Source organism: Procambarus clarkii, chromosome 60 (genome assembly GCF_040958095.1).
Source record: "Procambarus clarkii isolate CNS0578487 chromosome 60, FALCON_Pclarkii_2.0, whole genome shotgun sequence".
Classification (NCBI taxonomy): domain Eukaryota; kingdom Metazoa; phylum Arthropoda; class Malacostraca; order Decapoda; family Cambaridae; genus Procambarus; species Procambarus clarkii.
The window spans coordinates 21051380-21064694 of NC_091209.1; the positions used below are offsets into that span (position 1 = coordinate 21051380).

At 42.0% G+C, this 13315-nt stretch overlaps 1 protein-coding gene across 1 annotated transcript in view; it reads left to right on the forward strand.

The window, feature by feature from the left end:
- The window catches only part of LOC123766706 (NADPH-dependent diflavin oxidoreductase 1), a 173840-nt gene that overhangs the window by 104229 nt on the left and 56296 nt on the right, over positions 1 to 13315 (forward strand). Inside the window, exon 2 of the mRNA XM_069307692.1 lies at positions 2152 to 2219. The gene's annotated coding sequence lies outside the window, so the exon portion shown is untranslated. The remainder of the gene's footprint in view (positions 1 to 2151; positions 2220 to 13315) is intronic.

Sequence of the window (13315 nt, forward strand, 5' to 3'; positions counted from 1 at the left end):
CCACCTACACTACCACCACCCACACTACCACCACCCACACTACCACCACCCACACTACCACCACCTACACTACCACCACCTACACTACCACCACCCACACTACCACCACCCACACTACCACCACCCACACTACCACCACCCACACTACCACCACCCACACTACCACCACCCACACTACCACCACCCACACTACCACCACCCACACTACCACCACCCACACTACCACCACCCACACTACCACCACCCACACTACCACCACCCACACACTACCACCACCTACACTACCACCACCTACACTACCACCACCCACACTACCACCACCCACACTACCACCACCCACACTACCACCACCCACACTACCACCACCCACACTACCACCACCTACACTACCACCACCCACACTACCACCACCTACACTACCACCACCCACACTACCACCACCTACACTTCCACCACCCACACACTACCACCACCCACACTACCACCACCCACACTACCACCACCTACACTACCACCACCCACACACTACCACCACCCACACTACCACCACCCACATTACCACCACCCACACGTTCCATCCTCGTCAACAAACGCCAAAGCTCGTTAATCCAGCCGCCAAACCCTCCTATTTATGGATGAAAACCACTCTACGCACGACTCACAACTAAATACATTCCAACTCTCCCCGAGCACAGCTTCACTTGGGTTCCCTGTTCGAATCCCACCTCCATAACCACTTCAACATTTAATCAACGTTGACGGTCGAGGATCGAACGCGGACCTGCAAGAAGCAAGGAAACATGAACCAGGCAAGACTATGAAGGTCATATCAGCAGAAAGCGCTGAGCCTGAACGATTACCCACCACTCTAACGGGACATGAGGACAATAGAACACCCACTTGAACCATTGGGGATCGAACGCCGACCCTGCAAGAAGCGAGACTGTCGCTCTACCGACTAAAGAGGATGGACTACACCACAAAGAAGGGAACGAGAGTACAAAAAGTGTAGTGAACGGTTGGGGACTAAAATGGTGATATATTTATTGCTGTCGAAAACGGTAAGATAAATATTTTAATGTTTGACAGATATTAGGGACACCTTGGGACACTCTGGGACACCATGGGACACCCTCGGACACCATGGGACACCCTGGGACATCTTGTGACACCCTGGAACACCATGGGACACCCTGAGACACCTTGGGACACCCTGGGACACCTTCGGACACCCTGGAACACCATGGGACACCCTGGGACACCATGGGACACCCTGAGACCCCTTGGGACACCTTGGGACACCCTGGGACATCTTGGGACACCCTGGGACACTATACACTATGGGACACCCAGGGGACACCCTGGGACACCATGGGATACCCTGGGACACCTTCGGACACCCTGGAACACCATGGGACACCCAGGGATACCATGAGACACCCTGAGACACCATGGGACACCCTGGAACATCATGGGACACCTTGAGACACCCTGGGACACCATGGGACACCCAGAGGACACCCCTGGGACACTGGGTTAAAGAGAGAAGAGTTAATGTTTTCAGATGTTCAACGGCGGACGAGCCTAGTTATAAACGGGTTAAGGCGGCTGCCAGGCCTCGTTACCCATCCATTCCGAGTGATCCCAGCCATGATGAGGCTTCCACCCTCAACCCCAATCATTTTTGGCCTGTAAACGGCATATACTTTTTTCCTGTAAACGGGGCGTTTTGGCCTGTAAACGAGATGTCATTTACCATTTCTGTACCAATTCTATGAAAAAGTTAATGAATTTTTTTATCCAGACGCTGTAAAACTGTACACAAGTCTATATATATGTACTTAATATATGTACTAGATTAAGCCTAAGGAAAGTTAAGTTTGGTGGTTGCCCTCTTTCTCAGGGTTTCTACATGAGTAATAATACCAAAGTGAACTTTTTTCTTTGGGTAAAATATTCTATATTTTTTGTACAGTCGTTTATATACTGTAATTGTTGACAGGTTATCTTTCTCTCTCTCTCTCTCTCTCTCTCTCTCTCTCTCTCTCTCTCTCTCTCTCTCTCTCTCTCTCTCTCTCTCTCTCTCTCTCTCTCTCTCTCTCAATGTATAAATTATTAAATAAAACAATTAATCCCATTTACTATTTGCAGATGGTTGATAATGGCTACAAGCTCAGCTGTTCATCTTTGTGTACTTACCTACCTGCTTCTACCTACAGGTAAGTGGGGAGGTTTGAGCTTAAGCTCCTTGGCTCCGCTTCTTAAAAAAATCAAATGTTAAGGTTTTCCCTTCACACACATATAGGGATCGAGATCTCGTGGTTTGCTCTATGTTTCATATTATGATGCTAAAGAAACCCTCAAAGAAACAAAAATTCTTTGTTTACTTTGTCAAATCGTACCCAAGATTTTTATTTTCTAATTCAAAACTGTGATATATCGTTAAGTTAGGATGTATTAGGTTAGGCTGTGTTAGGTTGGGTTGGGTTAGGTTAGGCTATGTTAGGTTGGGTTGGGTTAGGTTACGTTGGTTTGGGTTAGGTTAGGTTAGGAAGAGTAAGGTTAGGTTCGTGTCAAAAAATCTGTTGGCAAATCATCTTGTGTACGATGTGACTTATTTCCGTTCACATACGGTAGCATGTGTCCTCAAGCCCTGGCGATTATTGTGTCTTTCGTGAGATGTGATCGATTGAATGTTCCAATAATTAGTTTCCCAAAAGTTCCAATTGTGCACTCTAGCGGCGGAGGAGCCAACAAGTTGTGCACCGTCAAAGCGTTCACTCTGTGCACTCTAGTAGTTAAGGCGCCATCTAGCGGTGCACCATCAACTCACTATCTAGATTCAGAAATCTTTTTACGAGCCTAAATTTGCAAATAATAAAAGTCTCTTGATCGGTCGAGTGTTTGTTGAGTAAAATTTTGTTTGTTAATGATTCACTGTTAACAATTCTGTGCCATTAAATATGTGGAATAGAATCAGACTTCACGTAAGGACTCGCGTCTCTTCTGGTGACAGTAAATCAAAGGTAAACTTTCCCCTCGTCCCCTCCTCGCCCCCTCCCCTCTTACCCCTCCCCCTCCCGTGTTGAACAGATGGTCGTTGTGGCCCTGTTTCTCACGGCTTCTGTTTCTTGTCATTTCGCTATAGATTCGTTTTCTGTTAGTCTGTCTTCCTGTAGTTTCGTTTTTCGTCATTCCGTTTTCCCGCCATTCCGTTTTCCCGCCATTCCATTTTCCCGCCATTCCGTTTTCCCGCCATTCCATTTTCCCGCCATTCCGTTTTCCCGCCATTCCGTTTCCGTCGCTCTGTCGGTCCGCTCCACGGCGATTTATGACTTCAAGAACGACTTGCGTGATCTGTTGTTAACCTGAGACACTGACGCAAGCGCAGCCCGCTTCTCTCTTGTCCTGGAGTGCATTAAGAATGCTTGCTTATAGATTCCCAGCATTATGTCAAGGGGGCGCCTCGACTGGTTATTCCCGGATTTAGCTCACACGCCTGATGCTCTGTCATGCAATGTTTGTGTTCGCCGAGGGTGGAGGTCATGCAGCTGATGTTGACTTTGTTTTGATGTTGGGCGCAAGGCCTATCAACCTCCTGGAGAGTTACTAAGGCCTAGTTAATTATTTACTGACCGACCACACTGTATACTTTAGTTCTGAATATTTTCAAAGACTCAGGTAAACTCGGTCTATACACAGAAAAGCAGAGTTCACGTAGTAAATATGTATATTTACACAAAACTTCAGCTTCTTAAATAGCCTCCCACAACATTTTACATTTGAATGAAGTTATTCATCTTGTTAACATGTCAGTTTATTTATTTATTTATTTATTTATATATATACAAGAAGGTACATTGGGTTTGTGAGAATACATTGGATAGTACAGTATTTACACTCTTGTAAAGCCACTAGTTCGCGCAGCGTGGCCTTAGTTCGTGTCTACGGGTCTATGGTCAAGCGAACATTGAAGAGTCGACGCCCTTATTGGTCCATGGAGTTGTGTCAGACTCCGTAGCATTAGGCTGCCTGTGCTTCTCCCTGGGTTCATGTTCTAGCCTCGTCTGCCTGCTTGCTCGCCTACCTACCTGTAAACAAACACAGGTGACGAACTCTAGTATTAATTGAAGCTGCTTTAGGTACACTTCTGACTTGTCACAATGGGTTATGCACGGCGTCCCTTCATCGGTGATGAGATTTGTATTTTGGGAACTGGTTTGAAATTTGATGTTAGGCTGTATAATCCTGCGGCCGAAGATTCAATTTCAATCTAGTTCTCAAAATACGAATCTCGTCAAACGTGTTGGGGACGCGTGTATAACCGCTCTTGATCACATGTCCCTGTATGACAAACCATACTTCGAGTTGGAGAGTTTAGTATCACATAGCTAGTGACACAAACTACATAATCCTTCCACATAGTCTAGTTGCATAATGAGAAGTTGCATATGTAAATTATGAAGAAACAAAAAGTCCAGCAGCAGACGAGGAGTCACAATAACATGGCTGAAATATGTTGACCAAACCACACACCAGGAAGTGAAGGGACGACGACGTTTCGGTCCGTCCTGGACCATTTTCACTTGAGAATAGTCCAGGACGGACAGAAGCCTCGTCGTCCCTTCACTTTCTAGTGTGTGGTCTGGTCAACAAAAAAGTCCAGCTACATAAGCTGGCCTTGACGAGAGGCGACACGACACGACACGACCATGTCACGACCGCTTGTGGTCGTCGTCTACTCGTAGACTCGGCCTGGATGGTGGTGAATTATACAAGGACTCATGCATGCTATACAGGATCTTCCAGCCGGCTACCACACACAGTGGGACAGGCGCCTGATTTATTCACTCTCTGGGACTCAGGTCTCGCTCCAAGGATAGACCCAGAGGACCACTTACTACTTGGCGGGGGACACAGATCCCGAATTTGGGACTGTCCCAGAGAACGACTAGGAAAACGAAGCTATCCATTGGCTAACTCCCTAGGAATAGTTTAGTCCATGATTTAATCTTCGTTTTCTCTCGAGAACAATTTGATAACAGATGTGTTTACGAATAAATGAACTTTAGAACGGGAAAAGGGTTGAATAAAGAGGATAGAAAATGCTTTCAGTAAAGATTAATAAATAATACATAATGATATCAAGAAAGTGAAATTCGGACGAACATACTAAGCTAAATCGGACATTTGAGACGCTAATTATCTGAAATGATGATGTTTCAGATTTAGCTACTCAGAACGAAGAGTCCATGTTGCGCGGGCTATGGTGAACCCGTAATAATTACGTTATCTGAGATGGATGAAGAGGTTTATATAAGGTGGATGCAGTGGGGTTATAAGAGATGGATGAGGGTGATTCATTCCAAACAGCACAGCAGGAAAGGTGCTGCAACATACCTACATATTCCCCAGGTCTTCACCACATCAATGGTTGCAAAATTAGCATCAAGAGGTGGGAGGGGAAGGTAAGGAAAATCTTCCCTTCCCTTCCCTTCCAAAGCCATTAGTTTGATCATGCTACAGCAATTGCAGATAAAAAAAACTGTAAAGCCGCCATTAGATCTCTGTTCCACGACCAGCGCTATAACTGTACGTCATCCGAGCTGGACGAATGGTTTAATGGGAGGGTAATGGTTGTATGCGGGCCACTTAGCGGGAAAGAGTTCGAGCCTCCATTCACTATTTCACAGCCCCGGGGGGGATAGGGTGGTGCCACTCCTGAAGGACGGGAAAGCCATCACTCCGAGACCGTCAATTTGGATTATCCAATCGTATACTTTACTTAAATCCCTTTAGAACCAAGCGTTCAGGGTTAAAAGTGGGAAATTACAGGTAGGGCAAAAGATGCAGAGAGTTGAAATACTTTGGTAAAGTTTGGTGATAAAGGTGAGAGTAAGGAACTGAGAGAGAGAGAGAGAGAGAGAGAGAGAGAGAGAGAGAGAGAGAGAGAGAGAGAGAGAGAGAGAGAGAGAGAGAGAGAGAGAGAGAAAGAAAGAGAGTTGTGAAAAGGATTTAGATTGCTCGAGTTTTTAGGACACCGAGGAAAGTGTGGATATTTTTTGAGACATTATCCGTCAAAAGCAAGGTTGGAATACCCATATTAATATACTTTACTTCCCCAGAAAGATTGTTGAGTTTAATGAATGGGCAGAGAGTAAGGAAGCAGTTAAGGATAGAAGCTTTTGTTTACAGGCCAAGTGTGAGAAGCGAAGGGTTGTTGAAGAATGTGTGTGGGATGGGTGGATAGTGTGCTTGGTCGTGTCTGCTTCACTTATCCCCCTCATCCACCACGATGGATACCCTGCCAGCAAGTCGGATATTTCTATACCGTTCCAACCAGCGTTAAAAAAGTCCTTCATTCAAATAGGTCCCTATTCACATGCCTCTGCTCTGCGCTATTCATTAAAAGCACTTTTGTAGCATGTTACTTTGCAGCCTCATGTATTCAACTCTATATCTGCTTGTTTGCTCTTGCGAATGATTCGAAATTTCGTGTTATATTTATCGTTAATGCTTTTGTCCAATCGTAGCTACCTGAGGAGAGGGTAGAGGGGATACGCAACTAAAATTAGTGCTAGTAATCTACTAATTACTAGCTAGATTACTAATACTAATATTAGTATTAGTAATCCAGTGCTAGTTGAATCACCAACACTTAACTCTATTGACTGCTTTTGTAAACACTTTAAGGTCACATGCGTGGTATGGTTGAACTGAGGCTCCGTTAAGTTAACAGTCTGTATCCCCAACAGAAACAACAGATGTACACAAGCTACTATAGTGTCTGAGTAAACAATCGGCTTAGCTCCAGGGGCCAATTTCACGAAGCAGTTTTGCAAGTACTTACGAACGTGTACATCTTTCCTCAATCTGTAACACCTATGGTTACATTTATTAAAGAGTTTACATGCATGAAAACTTCCCAATCAACCGTTGGTATTCTTGACTTATCCATCGACTTGAGAATGGTCCAGGACGGATCGAAACGTCGTCGTCTCTTCACCTTCTAAGTGTGTGGTCTGGTCAACAACCGTTGGTATTGTTATAAACAGCCTCCTGGTGCTTCGGAACTCATTAACTGTTTAATAATTGTAAACAAAGCCGCCAGAGATTGAGAAAAGATGTACAAGTTCGTATAAGTACTTGCCTAACTGCTACGTGAATCTGGTCCCAGACATGCAGAGTTAACAACACAACAACTTGCCACAAATGAAATAAAAGTTCCAGAAGAACTTTTCCGTGACTCGCGCTCAGCTCTACAAGCAATGGGTAACAGAACATGGGAAATAGATGTTAGGAATGTTGTAATATCACTTATAATACAGCAGATGCTAGGAACAAGTTTCCGGAACTCATGGGTACCGCTTCTCATGGGTTGGAACCAACATGAGGATATAGTCAAGGGAGCCATGTTTATGGGGCCTGATGGGTGAGTGGACAGCGCTCGGGATTCGTAATCCTAAGATTCTGTGTTTGTCACCCTGGTTGATCTAGCAGTAAATAGGTACCTGGGAGTTAGACAGCTGCCTACGGGCTGCTTCCTGGGGATGTGCAACAAAAAGGAAACCTAGTCGGGGACCGGGCCGCGGGGAGGCTAAGCCCCGAAATCATCTCATCTCAAGGCAGCCACAGCTACATATAACAAACATTAAACTGAACAAACCTTATGAAACCTAATTGTTAAAATTGTTAAAAAAAATATATATATATATATATATATATATATATATATATATATATATATATATATATATATATATATATATATATATATGTCGTACCTAGTAGCCAGAACTCACTTCTCAGCCTACTATGCAAGGCCTGATTTGCCTAATAAGCCTAGTTTTCATGAATTAATGTTTTTTCGACAACCTAACCTACCTAACCTAACCTAACCTAACGTTTTCGGCTACCTAACCTAACCTAACCTATAAAGATAGGTTAGGTTAGGATAGGTAGGGTTGGTTAGGTTCGGTCATATATCTACGTTAATTTTATCTCCAATAAAAAAAATTGACCTCATACATAATGAAATGGGTAGCTTTATCATTTCATAAGAAAAAAATTAGAGAAAATATATTAATTCAGTAAAACTTGGCTTATTAGGCAAATCGGGCCTCGCATAGTAGGCTGAGAAGTGAGTTCTGGCTACTAGGTACGACATATATATATATATATATATATATATATATATATATATATATATATATATATATATATATATATATATATATATATATATATATATATATATGTCGTACCTAATAGCCAGAACGCACTTCTCAGCCTACTATGCAAGGCCCGATTTGCCCAATAGGCCAAGTTTTCATGAATTAATTGTTTTTCGACTACCTAACCCACCTAACCTAACCTAACCTAACTTTTTCTGGTACCTAACCTAACCTATAAAGATAGGTTAGGTTAGGTTAGGTAGGGTTGGTTAGGTTCGGTCGTATATCTACGTTAATTTTAACTCCAATAAAAAAAAATTGACGTCATACATAATGAAATGGGTAGCTTTATCATTCCATAAGAAAAAAATTAGAGAAAATATATTCATTCAGGAAAACTTGGCTTATTAGGCAAATCGGGCCTTGTATAGTAGGCTGAGAAGTGCGTTCTGGCTACTAGATACGACATATATATATATATATATATATATATATATATATATATATATATATATATATATATATATATATATATATATATATATATATATATGACAATGTCAGACCACGAAGGAAAAATGAAACAGGAAATTTCCTTAAGTACTTTCGTATATTAAATACATCTTCAGAAGGTTACATCTTCAGACCTTCTGAAGATGTATTTAATATACGAAAGTACTTAAGGAAATTTCCTGTTTCATTTTTCCTTCGTGGTCTGACATTGTCACATTCTTAATCACGTGTTTATTTTCGTGATATACACACATATATATATATATATATATATATATATATATATATATATATATATATATATATATATATGCGAACAAGCCTGAATGGTCCCCAGGACAATATGCAACTGAAAACTCACACCCCAGAAGTGACTCGAACCCATACTCCCAGAAGCAACGCAACTGGTATGTACAAGACGTCAAGTGGATTAAGGCGTCTTGTACATACCAGTTGCGTTGCTTCTGGGAGTATGGGTTCGAGTCACTTCTGGGGTGTGAGTTTTCAGTTATATATATATATATATATATATATATATATATATATATATATATATATATATATATATATATATATATATATATATATATATATATACATATACTGTATATATATAAACCTCTTGTGACCGATTAACAAATTTTACTTTTAACTCTCTCCTTGGGAAAACTGTACTCGTGATTGGAAGGCAAGAATGTTGTAAAGATTGGATGCGTCAGGCACCTTCCTTATCGACAACCAATACCTAATTTCCTCACACGCTTCACCACCGTCTTATTTTCCCGCCCTGACACTGGAGACGCTAATATCACCTTTATATATATATTCCATGTATTTGAGGAGGAGGCGGACCGAGAGGGTAAGACTAGACAATACAAATTGGCAACTTTCCATTTTTCTTAGGCTAGGCTCAATTCCTTAAGCTAGGCTTAATCCCTTAGGCTAGGCTCAATCCCTTAGGCTAGGCTCAATTCCTTAGGCTAGGCTCAATTCCTTAAGCTAGGCTTAATCCCTTAGGCTAGGCTCAATCCCTTAGGCTAGGCTCAATTCCTTAGGCTAGGCTCAATTCCTTAGACTAGGCTAATCCAGGTGGCGGCCCAACTCAAAGATATACTCATCAATTTTAACCTACAGTGTATTGCAAATTATTGTTTTCTCAAGTAAAAAGGTAATATTATTACGTTCTAGAATGTGTTGAATAGTTAGGTCTAACTTAGGTTGGGTGGTTAGATTATATTGGCCATTATTGGTACTCAACCTGTCCTCAGATCAAGTTCATTCCATCCAGCGGTCCACCCCAAAGACTTATTCGTCAATTTTAACATGTTTATTAAAAGTAGGAATTTTCTCACATGTAAATTACTATATATTAGCATACTGTACATATTTAGGCATTGGCATAGGTTAGGTTAGGCATTTAGGTTCTGTTGGCGATTATTTGTAGTACGTGGGTGAAGCATTTACAGCGTTGTGGTTCGAACACAATTCGTCAATAAAGCACTTGTTCCGGAAGTGTTCGAACGTCAGCAGTTGTGAGTCGTGTGTAAACCATTTTTAATTCATAAACAAAGGGTTTAGCGGGTGCATGGAATGTATTTTGGATCTTTGTTTTGAGGACGGGTTGAAAACGTTTTTCAAACGTCTCGCAACAAATGACGTTCGAAAATTTATCCAACAATGCTTCGCTGGCGTCCTCCGTTCGAATCCCAACAGTGTAAATCCTTCACCCCCGCTCTACAGATACAAATATTTCCCAACAGAGCCTCTGCATCTAACCGATCCAAATATAAGCCTAACTATACACCAAATTCTAACATATAATAATGTTAACTTGTGAGAAAATCCCGTATTGAATACACATTACGTTAAAATTGATGAATGCGTCTTTGGGGTTGACCGCTGGATGGAATGGACTTGGTCTGAGTCATTTACACGTCATTTAGAAGTTCCCGGACAGCTTAAAATATAATATTGTGATACAGACTCCATCAAGAGAACGTCTGGAAATAGCTATAATGTATAACAAAATAAACTATTGAAATATTATTTAAATAACACATATTTTGAGTTAAGTAAAGTCTTTACTCAGAGCGGCGATAGCTTACACTATTAGCTAGAAATTATTCAATAAAATTTAGAGAGAGCAAAAAAACTTGTACATAGTGGAGAAAATGTTAATAAACAAATTTATATAGAAAATCACTAAAAGTTACGTAAACAAAAACCAGCTGTACGATAATCTGTTTTCGTGACGCTGATAATGAACGTAGAACTTGACAAAAAAAACACAATAAACCATAAATAAGCTAATTTTAAAGATAAATGAAAGGGAAAAGGTTGCAGAGAAGATCAAAGGATGTCAATGATTTACCCGCACCATCGACCCCCTTTGATATAATGCGCCACCTCTCTCAATTGATTAAAAAAAAAAAGAGTTGTTTCACGCTCTACGTTAATTATCAGTATCAAAGCAAGATATTATGTTTCATTTGGACTTTGTTTATCCATCTGGAGGATGAAGAAACACTAGATCACTTAATCTTTCCATTTTTCAGACGAGGAGTCACAATAACGTGGATGAAATATGTTGACCAAACCACACACTAGAAACTGAAGAGACGACAACGTTTCGGTTCGTCCTGGACGATTCACAATCGACTTGAGAATGGTCCAGGACGGACCGAAACGTCGTCGTCCCTTCACTTTCTAGTGTGTGTGGTTTGGTCAACTTTCCATTTGTATTGTTCGGCGTTTCATCAGCAATATGACGACTTCAGGAGTACAGTATAGTACTGCCACAGCTATAGTGAGCTTACAAGGTTAGTTGTTGTTTAAGATTCAGCTACTGGGAACAAACCGTTCTAAGTAGCACGGGCTATGGTGAGCCCGTAGTGGACTTACCTGGCACAGGAGCGGTGCTCCCTGCTTACAAGGAGAAATCTAGACATTTATAAATGTGGATACACCTCACGCTACAATTCACCTAATCCCCCTTAATCGTAGGGGGCGGTGAAGGATAAGATGATGTAATTGTTGTCTGACTCCGGCTTCTAGCTGTCCGCCAGGTCTTACATCTTCCCTCTGGGTCAATTGAAGACCATTAAACAGCCGTATACTCGAAGTCGAATTCATCTGGATGTTGATTACAGGTGTCAGCTCCCGAATGAACACAGCCTCGAGCATACGAAGCCTCCTACGATCGCCGGTCCGTGCGATTCCCAAATATTAAAATTAGTAATGATTACTAATCACGATTAGTGATTAGTAATCACACGCCTGTGTGAGTGTCGCAGGCACTCGACAGTCCTATTTTCCAAACAATTTACCCCCAAGGATGCGCCTCCCCGATGAACCTAATCCCACACGTTGCTAATCCTTTCACGCGTAAATCCTATTCGAATATAATCACACAAACACGTATTATGTTTAAATCCACAAGGGCCGTGACGAAGATTCGAACCTACGTCTGAGATCTTCCCAGACGCTGCCTTAATCGACTGAGTATCGACATGGTCAAAAAGAGTTGAATCCAGAAGTTCTACTGGACTTACGTAGGTTCGAATCCTCGTCACGGCCCTTGTGGATTTGTTCATTGATGCATAACGCTATTGTGATTTCTATACACGTAACAGCTAAACGGAGCAAATGAGAGAGGTCACAGCACCGCTCCTGTGCCAGGTAAGTTACGGGCTCACCATAGCCCGTGCTACTTGTCCCGCTCCTGTGCCAGGTAAGTTACGGGCTCACCATAGCCCGTGCTACTTGTCCCGCTCCTGTGCCAGGTAAGTTACGGGCTCACCATAGCCCGTGCTACTTGGAACTTGTTCCGAATAACTGAATCTATAACAACAAGGAACAAATTATCACCTAACAACCCTAGCCGGGCTTCGAACAGTAAAATCACTCTCGAAACCCACCACAGGCACAATACAGTATAAGGTAGCTGCATAGAAGTGCATCTACTTAAATATATTAGTAACAAAATTATAAGACAAAATCGTGTGATGGCCCTCGAGAGGTTGAGGATTGCAGCAGAGCAGAAGAGATCACTGATAACTTCAGACACCACCCCAACACACACAGGCGGGTGGATCACGTTACCAACAGTCTCACGCTGCCTCCTCTGTCACCCGGGCCCTTGAAGAACACAACCCACAGGTTCTTGAAGAACACAACCCACAGGTTCTTGAAGAACACAAGCACAACATTCTATCTCTTATTTTCGCTAGGTTAGGATTGGGTTAGAATTGGACGTAAATCACTTACGTCCTCTAATTACTCAACACAAAGCTGCTATTAGGACAATATCCAATTCTGGCCCCAGACATCACTCGGTACCCCTACTCAAATCTCTGAATATGTTAGACATTAAGTCACTGCACATTCTCTCATGTGTAGTATACATATATAAAACGCTAAACTATAATGCCAATCCTGATCTCAAAAGCTTCATAGAAGGTTGTAACAGAACCCATGAGCACCACACCAGAAATAAATACAGTTTTGATATTCCTAGAGTACGTCTTAATCAAACTAGAAATGCTCTACAAATCAAGGGGCCCAGAATGTGGAATGACCTTCCCAACCATGTTAAAGACTGTACCTCTCTCAACCAGTTTAAGTTAAAA